We start from the raw sequence: 19,765 nt of genomic DNA on the forward strand, positions 1-19,765 counted from the left end.
TTTTGAACCCATCAGGGACACTGCTGAGGGTCATAGATAATTTCGTGAGTTAATATGATATTCACAGATGGTGCCCGTCAGCTCAGCTAACTCACATTTCACAGTTTGTCTCAAGCTTTTTTAGGATATCTATTGGGTCCAGATTCTTGAAACCTTGGACTGTTCTAGCAAAAATGAATTATTTAAATATAAAGATAAATATGAATATTCAGTAATGTAATTAATGGGTAAATTAACATAGCTCATAGCTAGATTCTTTTTTTTTTTAAGCTAGATTCTTGCTACTTAAATTGTGATCTGCGATATAATAGGGTGACAAACCATCCCAGTTTTCCCAGGGCTGAGGGATTTCCTTGCACTCTGGATTTTCATTGCTAAAACTCGGGAAGTCTTGGGCAACCCAGAACAAGTCGGACACCCTCTCCCTGAACTAGCAGGATTGGCATCTGCTGGGAGAGCTCGTTGAAAATGCACAACCTCGGGCCCCACCCCAAGCCAGTGTTAACAAGAATCCCAGGGGATTTAGATGCACGGTAATGTCTGTTAGCTTGTCATGGATTAAATTGTGTCCCTTCCCCCCCCAAAATATATTGAAGTCCTAACCTCAGATTGCGACCCTATTTGGAAATAGGGTTGTTGCAGATATAATTATTTAAGTTAAGATGAGGTCATACTGGAATAGGGTCAGCCCTTAATTCAATATGACTGGTATCCTTAAAAGAAGAAGAGACACAGGGAGAGGGCCTTGTGAAGACAGAGACACTCAAGGAGAAGGCCATGTGACTGACTGGAATGTCGCACCTGCCGGCCAAGGAACGCCAGGGATTGGCTGTCACCACTAGAAGCTAGGAAGAGGCAAGGAAAGATTCTATGCAGTCTCAGAGGGAGCATGGCCTGCTGACACTTTGATTTCAGACATCTGGCCCCCAGAACTGTGAGAGAATAAATTTCTGTTGTTTTAATTCACCCATTTTGTGGTACTTTGTTACAGCAGCCACAGGAAACTAATACGTGTTTAAGATTCACTGATCCCCAGCTCCTCAAAATATAACCACAGCTACCATACCACCCAGCAATTCCACTGCTAGGAATATACCCAAAAGAATTGAAAACAGGTGTTCAAACAAAAACTTGTACATGAATGTTCACAGCGGCACGTGTCACAACAGCTGAAAGGTGGAAACAACCTAAAGAAATGTCTATCAGCTAATCAATGGATAAACAAAATGTGGGAAACCCATACAATGGAATATTATTCAGTTATAAAAAGGAATGAAGTACTGACACATGCTACAATATGAAGCTCGGAAACGTTATACTGAGTGAAAGAAGCCAGACGCAAAGACCACATGTTGTGTTATTCCATTTCTATGAATTATCCAGAACAGGCAAATCCATAGAGACAGAAAGCAGATTAATGATTGCTGGGGGCTGGGGGAGGGGGAAGGGAAAGCGACTCTTGATAGGTATGGGGTTTTCTCTTGAGGTGATGAGAAAGTTCTAGAGCTACATGGTGATAATAATTGTACAACATTGTGAATGTACTTAATGCCACTGAATTGTACACTTTAAAATGGTTAAAATAGTAAATTTTATGTTATGTGTCTTTTATCACACAAACACAAATAACATATAACCACAGCAGGTCCAAAGGCCCTGTGGCCTGAAAGAAGGCTGCACTTGGGGAGCTGACAGAAGGTTAGCAAGGCTCAATAGCAGAGGCAAATATGGTGTACAGGAGGCTGCAGAGAGGTCAGTCCATCCAGGTCCTATCAGATGATAATAAGAATTTTAATATTTTGCCTAAAAGCAAAGGGGAGCTTTTGATTTTTAAAGATTTTCTTTTTCTTTTTCCTTTTTCTCCCAAAGTGCCCCTGGTACACAGTTGTGTATTTTCAGTTGTGGGTCCTTCTAGTTACGGCATGTGGGATGCCACCCCAGCATGGCTCCACGAGTGGTGCCATGTCCGTGCCCAGGATTCAAACTGGCAAAACCCTGGACTGCCGAAGCAGAGCGCGTGAACTCAACCACTCAGCCACAGGGCCAGCCCCAGGGAGCTTTTGATTTTTATTTGCCTTAAATTCAGCAAATACTTCAAGGAGAATTGGACCACCACCAAAGGTCCTACCTACCTGGTCTCTGCTCCTACCGTTACCCCCTCAATCTGTTGTTCACATAGCAACCAGAGTAATCTTGTTCAAACACAAATCATATCATGTCACTCTCTTGCTTAGAACCCTCCAGGGGCTTCCCACCATTGCACAAAGAATCAAATTTCAACTCTTTACCCTGACTTAGAAGGTGTGCGTGAGCTGGCTCTGATTTCCTCTCCCATTACTCTCCTTTTACCCCAGCTGCTCTGTCCTTCTTTCTGTTCTTCCATCAGACTTCGTTTCACTTGAAAGCCTTCACACTGGTGGGTCCTATCTTTAGAATGCTCTGCCCTCTAAACTCTGAATGGTTGGTCCCTTCCTTGCTGTCATTCAGATTTCAGTATAGCTGTCACCTCCTCAGAAAGGCCATTTTGGATGAAAATAGCCACCCAGTCACTCTATGTTCTAATTCTCTGTATGGCACGTATCTAACATTTTTTATTCATGTGCTTGTTTTGTTGTCCACCTCTCCCGCTAAGCTCCACATGGATGAGTATTTCTGTCTGTTTTGTTCACTGTTGTATCCTCAGCACCTAGATACAGTAGCAATTCAAAAAAATGTTGACCAAATGAATGGTACATAGTAGTCACTCAATAGATGATTGTTGACTCATTGAAAAAGTGTGTGATACTTCAAGTGGATCTTGAAGTATGAATGAGATAATAGTAGTCTTTGAGGAAAGGAGGAGATCATTGCAGGCTAAGGAACATCATGAACAAAAGGAGAAAACTTACTCAGATTAGCGGGGTGGTGCACTAGAGGACCTAGGGAAGGAAAAGATGCAGAAGGTATGTTGGGCTGTGCCGGAGGAGGGCCTTGCTCAGGCCAAGTTAGACTCCCTCGTGTAGGCTGTAGGGAGCAGTGAAGAGTCTCTCAGCAGGGGAGTGACGTGATCCAACCTGTATTTTAGGAAAGTAATTTGGGAAGCAGTATGCAGAAACAGAGGGTGCAGAAAGAAAATACTAGAAACATGAAAAGAATTAGGAGGTAACTGCAATAACCTAAAGGGGAGTTAATGAGAGCTGGACCTCGGAAAGTGGCAGCGGAGCTGGAGGAGGGCTCAGAGCAGTGCATCTCAACTCTGGCTGCACTACAGTTCGCTGGGGAGTCTTTAGACTTATGGATGCCTGGGCTCCATCCCCCAGAGACTCTGACTGATTCAGTCTGCGGTGGGGCCCCAGCAATCAGTATTTTTTAAAAGCTCCCCAGATGCTCTAGCTGGGATGGAAACCCCTGGGACAGAGAAAAGAAATTGTTCAGAAGCCAGCCCTCAGGACTGAGTGGATCTGAGTAATGAAGAAAAAGGAGGAATTGAATATGATTTACCTGTAGTCTGAGTAAACTTGGAGGACAGCCTTCAAAATGCATAATCCCCATATATGTTACATTCAAACAAGGGACTAGCTTACAGTTCTTAGAAAGTATATATATGAAGAACTTTTTTAGTCACAAAGGGAAATTTTTACTATAATATTAATGAAAAATAAAACCATAGAAAAATGTATTTGCAACATGACCTCAAATATGTAAGAACATAGAGAAAAGAAATTGGAAGAAAATGTCTCTGAAATTTTCACTCTAGTAGCTCTGGGTGGTGGGGTTATAGGGGATTTTATTTCCTCTTTTTTATATTTACTCTATTTCCCAAAATTTCTAAATGATCATATATAGCACTTACAATAGAAAAGAAGAATATTTGATAAAGGGAGCCCTCCACCCAAAAGATTAAACTATTAAATTTGGGGGACTTAATTGGGGAAAACCTTGAATTGTTTTGAGAACTTTGCTTAGATGAAATTTGAGCACATGTCCATTCATCTAAATTTCTGTATTTCTTAATATATCTGTGTTTTCAGGGTCCCTACCTGAGCACCCAAAATGACTTTTACCCTGGGATTCAGAAATGCCTGCAGGAGTGAGACCAGACCTGCTAAACATGTGTTTGCAAAAGCCACTCAGGAAAGCACTCAACCAAAGAGAGGAGAGAACTGAGGTCTGCAAATTTGGCTTAAGGAGCCTTGATAAGCATCAGAGGGTTAGGGTTGTTGCGAGGACAGCTCGATAGAGACATGAGGTGAATGATACAGGCCCTTGCCTTTCTTCCGTATGAATTTACCCATGAGCCTTGGGGGAAAGCAGATGCTAAAAAAATGGTGTTGTAAAAACTTGGACAGCCGCGTGCAAAAGAATGAAAGTAGACATTATCTTATATCATACACAAAAATTAACTCAAAATAGATTAAAGACTTGAATATAAGACCTAAAACCATGAAACTTCTAGAAGAAAACATAGGCAGTACGCTCTTCGACATCAGTCCTAGCAGCATATTTTCAAGTACCATGTCTGACCAGGCAAGGGAAACAATAGAAAAAATAAACAAGTGGGACTACATCAAACAAGCTTCTGCACAGCAAAGGAAACCATCAACTAAATGAAAAGACAACCTAACAATTGGGAGAAGATATTTGCAAACCATATATCTGATAAGGGGTTAATATCTAAAATATATAAAGAACTCATACATATCAACCACAAAAAAACTAACAACCCAATTAAAAAATGGGCAAAAGATCCAAACAGGTATTTCTTCAAAGAAAATATACAGATGGCCAACAGGCACATGAAAGTGTGTTCAACATCATTAACTATCAGGGAAATGCAAATCAAAACTACAATGAGATATCACCACACTCCTGTCAGAATGGCTATAATTAACAAGACAGGAAATAACAAGTGTCAGAGAGATGTGGAGAAAAGGGAACTCTCATACACTGCTGGTGGGAGTGCAAACTGGTGCAGCCACTATGGAAAACAGTATGGAGCTTCCTTAGAAAAACAAGAATAGAACCACCGTATGATCCAGCTATTCCACCATTGGGTATTTATCCAAAGAACATGAAAACATAAATGTGTAAAGATACATGCAGCCCTATGTTCATTGCGGCATTATTCACAATAGCCAAGACTTGGAAGCAACCTAAGCACCCAGCAAGGGACGAATGGATAAAGAAGATGAGGTGTATATACACAATGGAATACTACACAGCCATAAGAAATGATGAAATCTGGCCATTTGTGACACCATGGATGGACCTTGAGAGTATTATGCTAAGCGAAATAAGTCAGAGGGAGAAAGTCAAATACCGTATGATCTCACTCATAAATAGAAGATAAAAACAAAAACAAACAATCACATAGAGACAGAGATTTGAATGGTGGTTACCAGAGGGGAAGGGGCGAGGGAGGAGGGTGAAAGAGGTGATTAGAGACATGTGTGTGGTGATGGATTGTAATTAGTCTTTAGGTGGTGAACTTGATGAAATCTACACAGAAATTGAAATATAATGATGTACACCTGAAATTTATATAATGTTATAAACCAATGTTGCCACAATAAATAAATAAAATAAATCTAGATTAGAAAATTTCCATAAAGATATTGGGAGCACAAAGTTTTGTAACCAATATAGCTTCCATAACAAAAAATTATCAGGGACAAAGAACACTGTTCTCATTTCAACAGAGTGACAGTTGAATGTCTCAGAAGATGAAGTGGAAACATAGAAGACAGACAACTTTCCCAAACAGCACAAGCTAAAAGAAGGAAAAGGCCAGTGCCACTTAGTAGCAGCCTTACATTTGTGAGACTATAGTGGCAGCACTAAATGATAGCTAGCAAGTGCCACCTCCCTTCACACTGGGGACTTCCTAAACATGTTGGCAGGAATTTGCAAGGGGTTGAAGTTCTTCAATTTTGTTTTTTTTTTTTTGACCTGGCAATTACTCCTCTATGAACTTGCCCTACAAAAATAAATAGATGTACAAAATATATCTATAAGATTACTAACTGCAAAATTCATTATTGGAATAGTGAAAAATGGAAGCAATATAAATATTTATCAATAGTGTGTTGCCATTTTAGTCATTCATTCTACAAAATTGTTGAGCACCCACTATTTGCCAGGCACTTTTCTAAGCAGTGGGGCTACAGCTGTGACCAAACCAAACCAGGTCCCTGTCCTCAGGGAGTTTGCACTTTACTGGGGAAGACAAATAATAAAATAAATTTTAGCATAACCATGGTATAGAATTCTATGATATAGCTTTTAAATATCGGATACATTTAACTGTATTAAAACAAAAGGTCCATCAAGATATAATGCATAATATATAACTTTTTACTTATAAAAACAAGTTACAGAAGAGCATTATAATATTCTCCTTCTGTGACTATAATAAGGAAATGTATTACAGCCTTCATAGGAAAAAATCAGGATAAATATATATGACAGACTTTGAATCATATGAGGTGGAATTTCACCTCTGAAAATGCTCATTTGATTTTTTTACAAGTAGTATTACATTTATAATAAAACACAAATTATTAAAAAGAAATGGTGTGTATAGAGGCTAAACCCTAGAAACACTTTTTGAGAAATTGTTATTGGGATCTTATACTTATCCTGTGGTGATTGGACATAGGGAAATGCAGGTAAAACTTTTGTGTCTTTGTGGATACAAAAAAAATTATAATTATGATGTAAGAATAATCCCTTCAGATCTCAACCAAATGGGAATAGAATGTGAAGACAAGAATTTTTGAGGTCAACTGTATGATTAATGCTCCGTGTTAACAGAACTCCAGTGTTCTCCCCTTCACGATGATATGATCTACTCTTGGAGGCACAGAGCAGAGCTAATTAGAGCTGCCCTGGTTTACGTATCATTTGTTTATTGCTGAGCTCAAGGAGGATACACCCCTTCATAAATACCCTTCTTAGAAATTAATTATCATTGTCCATTGGGTTCAAAAACTATCTTATTGATGGCTTTGCTTTCCACATTTGTTGTATTTCAAAAGAAACAATCTAAATATCCAGCAACGGGATTAGTTAAATAAATGATGTTATTGTGCAGTATTTTTCACTTGGCTCTCAGCTATACTTTCAATGCTTTTCTCTGTATCACAGAGTTAGAAACCAGCAAACTACATTTTTCAGATTCCTCTTCCAGCTGCCTTCCTGTTCTGTTTGCCAATGGAAGGCACTGGTGGGGAGTCTATAAGGTGGAAAAAAAGAGAAGCCTTTTTGTCTGTGTCTAGCAGTCCTTCCAACAGCAGCAGCAATGACTACAGGCAACTATTTGTTCCCAAAATATCTGTGGCAGTTTTAACAGCATTAGTAAAGTTATAGACTCCTGGGTTTCTATTCAGTGGTAGCAGCACCTCCAAAAGAGGCAGCAGTAGTCCCTCTCACAGATCAGCATCAAGTGCAGGGTCGCGGGCTCCAGCCCAGGAGTGCTAGCAGCTTTCTGGTCGCTAGGTAAGACACGCTGTGATCAGTTGTTTGCAAAACTGGCCAAAATTCTTTCTCTCCCTGTTTCCATGCTCTTTTGCAATGTGACTTTGCAGCTTTTCCCATAAAAAGCGGAATCTATTTCTCTACTCTTTGAATCTGGGCTGGCCCTGTTCCTTACTTTGAAGAATAGAATACAGAGAAAATGGCATTGTGATAGCTCCAAGCCCGGGCCTCAAGAGGACTCACAGGCCTCTACTCACTCTCTTGGAGCCCCAGGACTGCCATGAAATAAGCCCACACTAGCCTGCTAGAGAATGAGAAACCATGTGTGTCAGAGTCTAAGCAGCCCTCTTGTCCCAGGTGAGGTCCCAAATATGTAAGGGAGCCCAGCCAAGATTAGCAAAGCCAACCCACAACCAACCACGGATGCATGAGGGAGCTCAATTGAAACCAGAGAACTGCTTCAATGAGCCCAGCCTAAATTGTTGACCACAGAATCTTTTCTTAAATAAACTCTGGTTTTACACGAGTAAGTTTGCAGTGGTTTGTTACATAGCAATAGCTAACTAATACACACCTTTCTCCTTTTTAAAACCACTTTTTATAATTTTATAGTTATTAAGTCCATTTCTACACTAAATGCATAGAGTGGTTTCTGTTTTCCTGACTGGGTACTGACTGTTACAAATGGTATGTCCATAGAATGGAATTCTAAACAGCCATCAAATTAATGTTGAAAGAGAACACTTTGACACAGGGAAATGCCCACAGTATGTTTTTGGTTTTTTTTTTAAAAGATTTTTTATTTTTCCTTTTTCTCCCCAAAGCCCCCCAGTACATGGTTGTGTATTTTTAGTTGTGGATCTAGTTGTGGCATGTGGGATGCCACCTCAGCGTGGCCTGATGAGCAGTGCCATGTCTGTGCCCAGGACTCGAACCAGTGAAATCCTGGGCCGCCGAAGCAGAGCGTGCGAACTTAACCACTCGGCCATGGGGCCAGCCCCCCACAGTATGTTAAGTGAAAAAATGAAATTATAAAAAGTACATATAGTATGATGCCAATTTGAAGATACACACATACATACACACACACAAATAGTGATAATTACCTCATGATCCAGTATCTTATCATTTTGTGATTTGTTCTTTTATTCTTCACATTTTCTGCATTTACTAAATGTTCTGTAAAAGCGGGTATTTCTTTTGTAAGTAGAAAAAATTTATTTTAATTTTTCATTTTTCAGGACATCTAGATTAGTATTTGGTTTGGGGGAGCCATGATACCTTCTGTAACTCCCTCTTTAGCAATATATTCAAAATAACATTTTTTAAAAAAAAAATAACTGAAAAGAGAACAGTGTCTTACCTCTGCTCACAGCATTCCAAGCTCCATCACAGTCACCCTTGTGGCCCTGTAATCCATAATCACACGGGAGTATCTGAAGTGGGACATAAACCATTTTTTTTCTTTCTGCCCTCTTTCTAAATGCTCCAAGTCACCTTACCACACAGAGCTTCTGAAACACCCTCCTGACACGGACCCTCTACATGTGCCCAGCTCTCGATAATTCATTCAGCAGGTATATGAATCTTTGATTATTGATAATCTTTTATTCAAAAGATGTTATGCCTTTATACTGACTCCAATACCTGTGATAAATACTGTATTCCTGAGACATAAAAGACATAATTGATGGAGCCTTAGCTCAGAAGAATTCAGCCAAAAAGATGATAGTTCCAGGTATTCAGGTTCTGTGCAGTTTTGTATTGTTTTGTTTTGTTTTGTTTAGCATTTTTAGCCATTTGTATCATAATGTTTATTGACCCTATTTTTGAAATCCAAATATTAATCAGCATTCACTGACTTCAGTAGGAATAGTCTCTACATAATGGTGACTAACCTACTTTAGTTAGATTCATTTATTAGAGACTTACCTTTGCCTGCACTTGAATAAACCAATACATAAAAATGAGTATGTTGAAAGTCCTATCTAGTTACAGTGAAATTTACTTTAGATATTCAAGCACGAGGATGTTATCTAACCCAGGCCAGAGCCCCATCTTATTTAAATGCATAAGTGGCTAAATTTAAGGTGAAGACTGGGCTAGCATGGCTAACGTAGGGCAGAACATTAAGCTGATCATCAATGAGTTAATCTCTGAATTCAGATGACATACACAACCCTGGCCCTAAATTTCCTTTTGTTAGCGTTATCCCCCTCAGTGAGCTGATGGCTTCCAATAATTGGATTATATCATGATCATAATTAGAAACATTTATTGATTCACTTGTTGGCTTAGAATTTGAGCCCATCATTCTGATGTAGAAGCCTGCACTCTTGACAACAGGTTTTGGAGTCAGACTGCCTGGGTTCCCTCCTGGCCTCGGCCACTTACCAGTCTTCACATCTGTAAACGGGGGATATTAACAGTACCTACCTTATTGTCTTCGCATGAGGCAATATATGTGAAGTGTTTGAAACAGTTCTGGCATAGTGGGTGCTCAATAAATGTTAGTTGTCATTGTAATAACACTGTGTCACCTCCTCATTACAAAAGTTTAGATCTAAAACGGACCTCAAAGATGATTAAGTTCACTGTTTTTCAACTGCAAGTCACAACCTGTTAATGCATTATGAAATAAATTTAAGGGCTTACTTCCAGTATTTAATAACACAAATAAGAAGATAATCAAATAGAAATTATCAAAGTGCATTGCATGTAATAAGTAAGTGTTGTTTCATGAAACATTTGTTTTAGAGGATGCAGACATGATTGAGCCCTGCCCTTGTCACCTCATGTGATGGTCTCTTTTGCTGGTTCTGCCCATCCCCCAACTTCTTTGTGCTTCTCTCCCAAAGAATCTTTCCTGTAGTTCTTCAGAAAATTACCCTTCAGCTGCTGGAGACATATAAGCCCAACGTATTTGAGTTATTTATCTGTTGCTCAATAACAAATTTTTCAAAAACCTAGTGACTTAAAATAACAAACATTTATTATCTTACACAATTTCTGAGTGTCAGGAATCCAGGAACAACTTAGCTGGGTGGTTCTGGCTCAGGGTGTCTCATGAGATTCCAGTAAAGCTGTTAGCTGTGGCTGCAACGTTATCTCAAGGCTTGGCCTGTGCTGGAGGATCTGCCTTCAAACTCACTCATGTGGCTGTTGGCAGGCCTAAGTTCCTTGCTGGCTGTCAGCTGGAGGCCTCCCTCAGTTCCTTCTTATGAGAGACCATGTCACGGGCCTCTTCATATTACTGCTCATAAAATGAGACCTTGCTTCCGCCAGAGGCAAGGATCCAAGAAAGAGCAAATCCAAGATGGAAGCCACAGTCTTTTATATCTTAATCTCAGAAGTGAGACACCATCACTTCTACCATATTTCATTGGTTACACAGACCAACCATGGAACTCTGTAGGAGGGAACTACACAAAGGAGTGAATACCATGAGGCAGGGATCACTGGGAACCAACTTTGGGGACTGGCTACCACAGGTACCTTGAGTTGAAATGGCTGGGAGGTTGTGTCCTGCTGGGGTGGCCTGTAACCAGTGATTAAGTAGGGATGAAATATGAAACACCAGCTCTCTTGTCTCAAGGCAAGTCAAACTCTGTGGTGTATTTTTTGCTCCAGAGCTCCCCATGGGATCAGGCTGAGGCTTCACTTGAAATCTTACCCCTGGTTGATTTCTACCCCTTTCCTGCTCTTCCTCCTCTACTCCCATACCAGTTTTTCCTGGGAGTACATCCTTGATAAATCACTTGCACTCAAATCCTTATCTCAAGATCTGCTTCTGGGAAACCCAACCTAGGACAAGGTGGTGTGTGTGTGTGTGTGTACTCGGTCAAAATAAAACATTTTTTACTCTAAGTCATGGTCAAAAACGTTGAATTAAGAAAAAAGCACAACTCTGATCTACATCAGTTCTTTCATTTTACAACTGAGTAAACTACAGCCCAGACAGGTAAAATGATTAACCCAAGATTACCCAACCCTTTGTGGCTAGATGAACTCTTGGTTCTAGTTTGACTTCCTACACTTAGCCTCTGGTTGTAAAATTGCTTCCATTGGATTCATCTCCAACTCTGCCATTTGACAGTTGTGTGACTTTAATGCAGTCCTTCTGGGCCTTAATCCCTTGATCTTTAATGTGGGGGTAATAACTACTCTCAGTAGAAAGAAAAGATTACACAGAAATGAAATCAAATTCAAGCTTCGCTATTCACTGCCCCCTGCCCAATTTTTTATTGTGATAAAATACATATAACATAAAATTTACCACCTTAACCATTTTTAAGTATACAGTTCAGTGGTATTAGGTACATTCATATTGTTATGCAATCATCACCACCATCCATCTCCAGAACTCTTTTCCTCTTGCAAAACTAAAACGTTATACCCATTAAACAATAACTCCCATTCCCCTCTTCCGCTAGCCCCTGGCAACCACCATTCTACTTCCTGTCTTTATTATTTACCATTCACTGGCTTTTTGACCTTAAGCAAATAATGCATTTTCATTCCCCTCATCCTGAGTGAAAAAAGACAAATACTTTCTAGTGTATAGTTTATCAAAACACCTGGTATAGGGGCTGGCCCCGTGGCTGAGTGGTTAAGTTTGCGCACTCTGCTGCAGGCGGCCCAGTGTTTCGTTGGTTCGAATCCTGGGCGCGGACATGGCACTGCTCATCAAACCACGCTGAGGCAGCGTCCCACATGCCACAACTAGAAGGACCCACAACGAAGAATATACAACTATGTACCAGGGGGCTTTGGGGAGAAAAAGGAAAAAAATAAAATCTTAAAAAAAAACAAAACACCTGGTATATACAACCAACGGCAGCTGGAATTACTATCAGGTACATAGAACTGCTTTGTAAACTATAAAGCACCATAAAAATGTGAGTTATTGTGCTTACTGTTCCAACACTACACCTAAATAGCACCCCAAATTCTGCTTATTCATACAGGGTTATGTATCAAAGCATTATCAATTTTGACCAACCTCATGTCATTATTTAAAAGCAAACCATGTTAATAGCATCACCAAGCTTGGTTTCCTGCTTTTCTTTGGAAAAAAGCAAATCAATTTTTCTTTCGGGAAAATTATCTCAAAACTCTTTTACTAAATGAGTGCTTTTATATTTTAGGTAATTTTTAATTATGTGGAAAAGCATAAAAAGATAAATCATGAATGTGTGAGGATTTTTAGTTCTTTGTATCTCACAAAATGGTAATATTTCTGACAGTAAAGTAGAATTTAAAATATTTAGCCTCAAGGAACCATTCTTTGAGTCAAGAAGTGGAATGATTTTATAGTATGTATTAATATGAGCCTATCTCTCCATTTGGAGCTAGCACCACTCTGTCCTGATGGATCAAATCTTTCAAATTTTAAAGAAGAGATAGTTAAAAGGAAATGTACCATGTAAACAGAAATTTTAACAGAAACCAGAAGAAAAGATGTTTAGAAATGTAATAACTTCTGGCCTATGTTTAGAAAAGAACCTATTTGTACTTGGGTTAGGCTGTCTGCAAATCAGAAGAATATACTTGCCTACACAGGGCAAAAATAAAGCCTGATTCTGGCTGAGGGACTGAAAATCTAGTTTGTTTTGTTTTGTTTTTGTCTTTTTTTTTTAGCTAAAAAACAACTGAATTCATTGAAAACTATGGCCCTCTCTGTAAAGAAACGAGCACCCATATACATTTCTGGTGGAAAATAGTATATCTCTCATGAAAGGCAACTTGGCAATATTCATCGAAATTACACATGCAGTTTGGAACCGGGAATTCCACTTCTGGACATGTACACATGTGCACATACATGTCACTTATTCTGTCAAGTGTTTCTTTCAAAGCCGAATAGATTACATGGATAATATAGAGTCTCTAAGCACTTAGAGGGACTTGGAAACCTTTCACAGGCATCAAAATGAACACTTATCTACCACACATGTGCACACACACATATATAAAAAAATGTACATGCAAGGCTGTTCATTGTAGCTTTATTATTTTGGTAATAGTTAAAAGTTTGGAAGCCAACCAATGTCCATCGATTTAGGATTGGTTTAAGACATTATGACACATCCACACAATAAAATGCTATGCAAATATGAAAAGATGGAGGATGTTTTTTATGTGCTGATGTGCTACAAATTCTAAAATATATTATTAAGTAAAAATGGCAAGATGCAATACAGTGCATATGCTAACTTTTGCGTACCAAAGGAAGAAATACAAATATTTATGTTCAAACCCTGGTAGGACAAACAAACAAAATACCCACTTTCTCAAAGCTGGAGGTAAAATAATAAGATGCACGTGTTCAATCCTCCTCTTTATATAAGGAAATGTACTAATAATTGAAAAACAGTGTTTCCCAACATTTGGACTTGTCTTGCGATTGTCAGACATCGGTCTCCCAAACCCAGAGGCACATGTGAAACTGAGTGTTCCCCTTGAAGCCAATTATGTTAGATAGATGGTGTGCTAAGGATTGAAAAGAATCATTACTTTCGCTCCATCCTCTTCGCAAGTCCTTGGGCATGTGAATGTATATGGAATTTACTGGTTTTTCTCCTCCTTTGAGGACTCAGCCAAAACTGAGGCAGGAAGAGTTTCATTTTAATATCCTCTTATACAGTTTTACTCTTCACTAGCAGAATACAGAATTGAGCGCGTCAGTAGCAAGTCATAAAATTGTCCTGCACATCTTACCACATAGGTGATCAGTTATCTCATTTAGTAAACCACAATTGAACAATTATTCTCGTCCCTCTAGTCCCTGCCACACCTAACACAGAGTCCCATTTAACAGATGCTCAATACATGTTTGCTGAATTGAACCACTTGCTTTATTTTATATTGATAAATTCAGCCAGATGCAGATAAAATGTTAAAATGATTTACATTTTAGTTGTGAAATTAAAATTTAGAACTACTACCTTCTTTTTGAAATAAGAAATGCTTATCTCAAAAAAAACCTTAGTATATCATTTTGAAAAATATGCTCTTATGTTTTGATTTCCAATCCCTAGATAATTGAGGCAAAACAATTTTCAACGCTCCTGGAATTTAAACGAGTGGTAGAGACATGTGTTAAATGTCTTGATTTGTTTTCTCAGGATATGTTCAGTCATCTTGGGTGTTTTTTTCTTTATTTCTTTCTCCTGATGCAAGTTGGTGGTCAAGATATAATTTTACAAGCTTTCTAAAGTAACTAAATTATTGCCAGCTATGGACAACTGCAATTGCCTTTTCAATTTCAAACCTTACAGCTCTACCAACACACACCTTTGGTGTGTTCTGTGAATAAAATCAAATAGTTGGTGATAACTATACTATTGAAAACATAAAATCTAGGTTCCAGACTAGGAGAAAGGTTGCAGACTAGAAGAAAATATTTGCAAATTATATATCTGATAAAAGTTTTATATCCAGAATACATAAAGAACTCTTACAACTCAATAACAAGACAAATAACTCAATTAAAAATGAGGAAAAGATTTGAATAGATATTTCACCAAAGAAGACATACAATTGGTTAACAAGTACATGAAAAGATGTTCAATATCATTAATTATTAGGGAAATGCAAATAAGAAACAAAACTTTACACCTACAACAAGTGTAGCTACAATCAGACAGAAAGACATTAAAAAGTGTTAGGGAAGATAGGGAGAAATGGGAACCTAATACACCGGGGGGGGGTATGTAAAATGGTCCAGCAACTTTGGAAAAAGTTTGGGAGTTACCATAAAAAGGTAAACATGCAAATTTACTATGTGACCCAGCAATTCTACTTCTGGGTATCTACCCAAGAAAAATGAAAACAATATTCACACAAAGACTTATATGGGAATGTTCCTAGCAGCATTATTTATAATAGTCAAAAACCAGAAATGATCCCAATGCCTATCAACTGGGGAGTAAATAAACACATTGTGGCATATCTATTCAATAGAATTTTATTCAGCAATAACAAAAGTACTGATAAATGCTACAACATTGATGAACCTCAAAAATACTTTGTTAAGGGAAAGAAGCCAGACACAGAAGACTACACATTGTATGAGAATTGGAAAATCTATAGGGACAGAAATTAGATAGTGGTTACCTGGGACTGGGAGCAAGAATGGAGATTGACTAAAAGCAGATATGAGTGGTCTTACTGAGGTGGTGAAAATGCCCCAAAACTGGATTTTGGAGATGGTTACAAACTATAAATTTACTAAAAATCATTTATTGTACACTTAAAGCAAGTGAATTTAATGATATAAAATTACACCTCAATAAAGCTGTTAAAAATGTTTTAAAAATTCAGGTTACAGATATTCTTTTTGACATGTTATCCTGAAATTTTTTGTTACTTAATTATCAAACTTAGAGTTGAGGATGTGTTTGCACATCTCTTTTAAAATTAAGGAATATGTGTTTATTGAAGAAAATTCAGAAAATATAAACAAGAGAAATCTTTCTATAATTCTGCTCCCTGAGCTAAATACTCAATATTTTGGTATATGCCTTTTGTAGAGGGCATCCATCATAGTCCTCATATTCACGACTGCCCATTAGCTTTTGGATAGTCTTTCTATTGCGGGGAAATGTGATGGTTTTAAGATCTGTCCCCAAATTCTTAATTCCTCCCATCAAAAGTTGGAGTCTAATCCCATCTTCCTTGAATCTGGTTGTGCATTTGTAGTTATCTCAATGACTAGAGGGTGACAGAAATGATGCTGTGTGACTTCTGACTCTAGGTTATAAAAGGCTACACCACTTCTATGTAGTTTTCTCTTTTGGGATGCTAACCCTTGAAACCTAATCATCATGTTGTAAAGAAGCCCAGGCCCCTTTGGTGTCAAATGCTGGCTTCCCAAATATCACCAAAAAAACCACATTGATTAGATGGAGCTGAATATATTGCTTAAAGCACTACTTCGCTGAGTCTGAGAAAGTCTCAGAGAGGGAGGACGATATATCTGGTCATATATTGAGAATTGGGAAGTTGGTTTAAAGCGGGGCTTTCAATCTAGAAGCTTGATTAGGTTTGCATAAGGATCTTAGGATTGGTGGCCACAACCAGGCGAGCATTTTGAGGCTAGAGGCTCAAAGAATCTTGGTATGTAAACTCGTCTATTGAAGAGAGATAGGTCTTTCAGGAAGTTCCTATAAAGAAAATTTTATTTGCAACTTTTATCTTCCTGGGCAACAGTCTACTGGAATACTAAAGTGTCAACAAATACAATGGAATAGTACAGTCAGGTTAATGTAGAAAGTAAGGTGAGTAGCGGTAAATACTTTGGTTCTTTAGGAGAGGACACATATAAGGGTCTGGCCAGTGGTCCCAGGTAAGGTCACAGCCTGAAAGCTTGCAAGATGCATGAAACTGCCAGGTCCCAATTGGTGGGATCAGTGGGAAATTATAGGTTAGGTCAGTGATTTTCAACCAGGGGTGATTTTGCCCACCAGAGGATATTTGACAATGTCTGTAGACATTTTTGTTGTTGCAAATGGGAGGTTGCTACTGGCACCTAGAGAGTAGAGATCAGGGATGCTGCTAAACATCCCGCAATGCACGAACAGCCCCCTCTTCTCCAACAACGAATTATCCAGCCCCAAATATCAATAGTCCCAAGGTTGAGAAACCCTGGGTGATATGTATATAAAGTATGTCCAGAAAATAGACGCTGACCAGCCCTGCCATGTTGCATATAGAGCAGAGGTCAGCAAACATTTTCTTTAAAGAGCCAGATAGTACATGTTTTAGGCTTTGTGGATCATATGGGCTCTATTTCAACCACAGACAATACTCATAAATGAGAGTGTCTGTGTTCCAATAAAACTTTATTTACACAAACAGGTCACGGGCTGAATTTGGCCCACAGGCAGCAGTTTGCCAACCCCTGATATAGAGATTAGCCTGAATATTATTGCTACAGTGGTTTTTTCATTTATTGTATGAGGCAGATCAACAACTATTTCCCTGTTTAATAATGCTTTTTATTTTGCAATAAACCTTTTCAGTTACAGTGAGCTAGAAAAAATGAAGTGCATGATTATTAATGACAAATGAACTGAACTTCTGTTTCTTAAGAAAGTTGATCATGGACATGTAATTTCCACAAAATATTTGGAGACATTTACCATCCCCCCTGGGAGCCAAAATAACATAATTGACTATAAAATCCAGGGACATAAATCTGTGAGAGCTACATAAACATCTATTTTGAAACTTAGTAATTTATTTAAGAAACCTGGACCTGAGGACAACAGTTTACGGTGTGCATCTTCAAAAGGTGTATTTATATATCACTCCATAAAGTGCGACTTTTCACTTAGATCAAATCATCATTTTACTAAGTTAATGTCATTCCTTTTTATTCCAAGTTTCCATGTGTACATATTAAAAATGAAATGATAGATGTTATTGTGTTAGCCCCATTAGCAGCAGAACTGCAAAAAGAACTAAGTGAGTCAGTGTTCTATCAGTGATATTGGAAGCTTCAAATGGAAAATCTGTTAATCTCAATGATGGTTCAATTTTATTTTCACCCACTTCATGAAGTCAAAGTAAAGGTTTTGGAAGTTCATTCTGTCAAAGGGAAGAAAACAGCATTATTAATAATTTAATTGAAAATTCAGCTTCAAACTTCAACATCAAAGGAATGGTTATTTGTTTTGTGACACAATACAAAAATAATATTTTGTGAAGCACAGTGTCATGGTAAAAACAAGGTTTTTACTAAGTGAAGATGCCTTTGGAGCAAAAGCGCACTTGGAATTGGTTGAAATGCACACAGGATTCAAAACTGAGTCCAAAAAGCTATAATATTTTAACAATCAAAGTTAAAAAAGCAGTTGTCAAAATTCACAAAGAATTTATATACACACACACACACACAAACACATTAACTGGACTAAAAAACTTTTGTAATAAAGTTGATGTTGAATACAAAAAATATTTCAGCATGGTAGTATATGGTTTTTCTCAAGCTGAGGAAAATGCATATAGGAAAGACTGGGAAAAATTTTAAAATTAAAATACATTTTAGGTATATTGCAACTTTAAAATTTATATTTTTGCCTCCTTATTCCCTAGAAGGCCATAGTGGGCAACACCAAGTAATATTTACATGAAAGTAAAATATTTATTCTGGCAACATTTATATGAACTTAAAATTAAATTTCTCTGTATTTCCATCTTCTGATGACCACTGTCTCTATCTTGCTAATACAGTGGCTTTCCTATGATTTTTGCAAGAAGTCACTCTAATGTCACTCTAAGTCACTTTTATATGTGTAAAATATGTACCACAAAATGATACTCTTCAACACTTGTTCTAGGCTTTTTGCTGACCTTTAGAGAAAGTACTTGGAGTCTTAAGAAATCCAATGAGAGACAGAACAGGTCACTAATGAAGAGATAAAATGATGGTCCCTCTCTGCTGCTCAGAGCTATTGTTGAGATGAATTTAATAATGGGATCACTGAAAAGGTCATTAAGCTCCAAATACAGTCAATTATGAACCTGCTGAGAAAGGAGAAAAGGGGCTTTTCTGGCCTTCCACTACTCTGCCCTCCACTACTCTCCCCTCTCTGCCCTGTGTTCTCTCTGGTAGACATTTGTTGTCTTCGGCTGCCCAGAATCCACTGCCCCTTCCCAAGAGTTCCCCAATTTTATTTTGGGGAATATCTCTCCCTCATTAGGGTGGTCTTAGTGTAATATAATTCCATGTTCCTGTCTCACCCTTTGGAAGCCAAAGGCATTCAGGCCTTCCTCCTCTTGCCCACTTCAAGCAAGAGTCAGGATGGAGAAGTTGATCCCAGCTTGACTAATATGATGCTCTCTCTTAAGATTTTGAATCTTGAGCAATTGATGCACAAAAACAACTGAAAGCCATGCATTAGTCACTTCTTGCTTTGAGATGGTGGCTGTGATTCTGTGGCCTATATCTATAAAGTGACGTTGGTTTCTGCAGACTCCCAAACCTGACTTTCCAACCTTCTGCCTTCAGTTAAGCAGAGCTTGTTTTGGTTACTTGTAAACAGCGAACGCTAACTGATACATGCTTGTTTAGCAGTGCTTTCCTGGGTGAATAACTTGCCCACCCTGCTTGTCTCTTAGGAAGTCATTTCTTGCTAATGGTAATTTGCACTAAGATGTCAAGGACTTAGTGCATTACTCTTCCTAGGAGTCTTAGAATGGTGAAAGGATCTTGAGGAAGAAGGCAGTAACAAGCCTTGAAGGGTAGATGTTCAGACATTTGGTTCCCATAAGACTATAGAGTGAAATGCTACCATTTATTGAA

This window comes from Equus quagga, chromosome 10 (genome assembly GCF_021613505.1).
Source record: "Equus quagga isolate Etosha38 chromosome 10, UCLA_HA_Equagga_1.0, whole genome shotgun sequence".
NCBI lineage: Eukaryota > Metazoa > Chordata > Mammalia > Perissodactyla > Equidae > Equus > Equus quagga.